Here is a 5,000-nt window from a genome sequence, read left to right as displayed (position 1 = left end):
AAGAGGGAGAGGGGAGAAGGGTGGTGGAGGGAAAGAGAGAAGGAGGGGAGGGACAGAGAGAAGGGAAAGAAATATTAGAAAAAAGAAAAGAAAAGGGAAAGGAAGAAGTGGGGTGAAGGAGAAGGAAAAGGATAGAGAGGGAGTGAAGGACAGAGAGTAAGACGAATGGGAAGATGGAGGAAGAGAAAGAAAGAGAGGAAAAGATGGATAGAAGGAGAGAAAGAGGGAAGTGGATGAAAGGAGGGTAGAAAAGAGGGACGGAGATAAAAGGAGAATAGGAAGATAGGAGTGGAGTACGATGGGAGTAAAGTAAGTGAGGATTGGAGAAAAGTCGAAAGATGGGAACAGAATAACCTAGAAGATAACTATACCGACCGAGAGGACTTACAAATCGCACCAAGAAACTCCAGCAGGAGGAGGGAAGCACGAGAATTTGGGAGGTTGGAGGGATAAGCGAGGATTAGTGACTCGCACATTAAGTCAAATTATTAGGACAATTCATGACGAGGCGGATCAAAACCCAGACCCGATGATGGAGTGAATAAAAAAAAATAAAATATGAATAATGATACTGAATGACGAAACAAATAGCTAAATTAATTAACAAACTTTCAAGAAAAAAATTGAAAAAGATATAGAAAAGATAGAAAGAAAGAAAGAGATGATAGTAATGGGACTATTTGAATACATCGAACACATGTATCTTGAACCTCCATTTGCATTTCCGTGGATATATCACTTAACTTAAGGAGATTCATTTCATATGGAAGCGCTTTTTAAATCTGTGAGGACACTTTCTTTCACATATATTGTGTATTTGTATTGTCATTTCGTCATCTGTTTTTCTTTTCATATCGTTCATATCTGTTCATGGTTAGTTGTTGTTTTTGTTCTGCATTAAAAAAAAAAAAAAAAAAAGTTTCCTCATTAAAAAAAAAAAAAAAAAAAAAAGCACTGACACGTCATATCACTAACATCCTAACCACCACCCAGATCTAATCCCCGTCACCATTTCACTGCATCAGCGTCTCAACAGCGCTTCCCCCCCTCCCCCTTTTTCACCATCAACGTGACAGGAACAGCAGCGTAGTGACCAGCGCAGCAAAAAATCACTGTCACTCGATCTCCTTTGCGGTTGACAGCATGACATGTTCGACAGACGTTTTCTTTGACGCAACTTTCCGATATCTTGGCTTGCATCTCAAATGGAGTTGATGGAGAAGAAATTCTGATGTGTCGGTTACCAAGTTCAAGGATGTGTAGAAGGAGAGGAAGGTAGAGATAGGATAGATGTGGATAAGGTGTAAACCTCGTTGGTTGAATAAACATATATACATTAGGGATATACTTACTTGTACAAACAAATATGTACTAATAAAAAAGACATATATACAGACATATACACGCATACAAATATTACACAAACATACATACAAACACAGATACACAGACAAACGCACAAGCAAACACAGACACACACACACAAATAAACACACACACACACACACAAAAGCAAACACACACACAAACAAGCAAACAAACACACAAACACATATACATACAGACAAACACAACAATTCACCAAAGTCAAGCTCACACAGGAACCAACAAACGCACACAAACTCCCTGGTGTACACATTCACCTCAATGCTCACACACGCACAAAACCCGTTCAAAATCTGTTCTGCCTCGAAGCGTGAACACTAGCTAAAGAACAGGGGAGCGATGAACAAAAGTGAATCTTATTCTATTTATTGGCTTTACTGCAATATCTTATCAATGAAAAATAATAGATTGCATGCGGATAGATAGTATGGTGGAAATAGAAGAGTTAAGAAAAGGGTTGACTAAAAAAAGAAGGAAAAAATAAAATAAAAAGGTGTTCTATAAAAAGGCAGTCTTTTCGACACCAACCTGACTTTGCCTGGTCATTTATTTTCTTTCCTCTCTCTCTCTCTCTTTGTGTCTCTCTCTCTTGCTCTCTCTCTCTCTCTCTCTCTCTCTCTCTCTCTCTCTCTCTCTCTCTCTCTCTCTCTCTCTCTCTCTCTCTCTCTCTCTCTCTCTCTCTCTCTCTGTCTCTCTCTCTCTCTCTCTCTCAATCTGTCTATCTCCCACTCTCCCCCTCTGTCTCTCGCTAACGTCTGGTCTGCTCCGGGCTGTTTGTCTATCCCCACGGTTTTCCTTTTAATCTCGCTAACGTCTTCTATGGCACCGGGCGGATGGGTCTAACGGTGTGATTGAAAGTCGCCAGAGTTATTTGAGGGAGGAAGAGAGGAGGAGAAGAAAGAAAGAAAAGGGAGAGAGAGAAGAGAGAGGAGGGAGAGAAAGAGAGAGAGAGAAAAAAAAAAACAAGAGCGAGGGAGAGAAAGAGAGAGAGAGGGAGAGAGAGAGAGAGAGAGAGAGAGAGAGAGACGTAAATCTAAGAGAGAGAGAGAGAGAGAGAGAGAGAGAGAGAGAGAGAGAGAGAGAGAGAGACAGAGACAGAGAGAGAGAGAGAGAGAGAGAGAGAGAATAGATAGATATGTAGATGAAAGAAAGAAAGAAAGAGAGACAAATAGACAGAGAAGAAGCAGTGAGACTGATCAACTGCTAAACATCTCTCTCTCTTTCTTTCTCTCTCTCACTAGCTCGCTCTCTTTCTCTTTCTCTCCCACCCACCCTCCCCCTTTCCCTCCCTCCTTTTTTCCTTCCTTCCCTCATTCCCTCCCACCCTCCCTCTCTCCCCCTCCCCCTCCCTTCCCCCCCTTCCCCCCTTCTTTTTTCTCTCCCTCTTTTCTTCTATCCCTCCCTCTCTCCTTCCCCATTCACACCATTACAAATAAAGAGGCTGACAAAGAGAACCAGCTACACACGAGGTCTTTCTGTCATACATGTAAATGAAGAAGATGGAAAAGACGAAAAAAAAGAAGGAGAAAGGTATCATAAAAAATGTATCATAAAAAAAAAGATAGAGAAAAAGAAGAAAGAAAGAAAGAAAGAAAATAAACGAAAAAAAAATTAAAAAAAGAACGAAAAGGTAAAAAAAAAGAAAAAAGAAAACCATAAAGATAATAAAGAAAGAAAGAAAGAAAGAAAGAAAAAAAACGAAGAAGAAGAAAAAGGGGAAAAAGAAGAAAGAAAAAGGGCGACCTCAAAAACCATTTGCTGATTACAAATGCCCTTATTCTGAAGTCCCACCAATCGGATCCGCTTTTATAATTGAAGAATTGGGGAAAGAAAATTCGATTTTACTTAAAAAAAAAAACATGCAGAGAGCCGAAAGTGCTTAGATGTTTTATGTGTTGCAAAACCTTAGCCTCGGCGTGAATAAGAAGGTGGTGTATTATTTGCAATGTCTCTTTTATTGCAGAGGTTGCTTTTGTCTTATGGTTTGTTATCAGAACTTCTATTATTATGATTATCCTTTAATTCATCATTTTCGTAATTTTTGTTATTTTTCTCTTTATTTGTATTATCACTATCTTCATTTTTATTGTTTTTATGGTAGTTATTATTCTATTGTTATTTTACTGCTAATATTGGGATCAATAAAGCTATCATTATCATCATTATTATTTTTGGTATTGTTGTTATTATTATCATCATTATCTTTTTTTTTTTGTATTATCATTATCGTTATCATTATCATACTCCTCATCAGCATATCATCAATATTATTGTTGATATTATTATCATTATCATTATTATTATTATTACTATTATCATTATCATTGTTATCATCATCATTATGTTTATCATTGTCATCAGCATCAGTATTATCAGTATGACTAACAATATCATCATTATTATTACTATCATTTGCTGATTACAAATGCCCTTATTCTGAAGTCCCACCAATCGGATCCGCTTTTATAATTGAAGAATTGGGGAAAGACAATTCGATTTTGCTAAAAAAAAAAAAAAAAAAAAAAAATATGCAGACAGCCGAAAGTGCTTAGATGTTTTATCTGTTGCAAAACCTTAGCCTCGACGTGAATAAGAAGATGGTGTATTATTTGCAATGTCTCTTTTATTGCAGAGGTTGCTTTTGTCTTATAGTTTGTTATCAGAACTTCTATTATTATGATTATCCTTTAATTCATAATTTTCGTAATTTTTGTTATTTTTCTCTTTATTTGTATTATCACTATCTTAATTTTTATTGTTTTTATGGTAATTATTCTTTTGTTATTTTACTGCTAATATTGGGATCAATAAAGCTATCATTATCATCATTATTATTTTTGGTATTGTTGTTATTATTATCATCATTATCTTTATTTTTGATATTATCATTATCGTTATCATTATCATACTCCTCATCAGCATATCATCAATATTATTGTTGATATTATTATCATTATCATTATTATTATTATTACTATTATCATTATCATTGTTATCATCATCATTATGTTTATTATTGTCATCAGCATCAGTATTATCAGTATGACTAACAATATCATCATTATTATTACTATCATGATCCTTATCATTATTATTATCATCATAATAATGAAATGATAATAACTATGATCAATAAGATTAACATCATTATCAGTATCATCATAACTATCATTATTATTATTGTCTTTATTGTAATTTTTATTATGGCTATTATCATCATTACTAAGATTAGTATTATTCTTATTAACATGTTACTATCATTATTATTATCACTTTTATCACTTTTATCATTGATATCATTACGATTATCATTATAAGCATCATCTTTCCTATCATTGTCATCATTATCCTTTTCATCATTAGTTTTATCTTTATTATCATTATTATCTTCAATACTATTATTATTACTATTATAATTACGATTATCATTATCATCATTATCATTACTAGTTTTATCATTATGATTATTGGTTTTATCATTACAATTATTGTTTTTATAATTATCATTATCATTATTAGATTTATCATTAATACTAGTATTACCATTACTATCATCATTATTATCCTTATAATTATCTTCATAATCGTTGTTGATAATGATTATAACAATAGTG

This window comes from Penaeus japonicus, unplaced genomic scaffold (genome assembly GCF_977035675.1).
Source record: "Penaeus japonicus unplaced genomic scaffold, GWHDUDI00000001_assembly GWHDUDI00000019, whole genome shotgun sequence".
Taxonomy (NCBI): domain Eukaryota; kingdom Metazoa; phylum Arthropoda; class Malacostraca; order Decapoda; family Penaeidae; genus Penaeus; species Penaeus japonicus.
Note: the sequence above shows the minus strand (reverse complement) of the source record.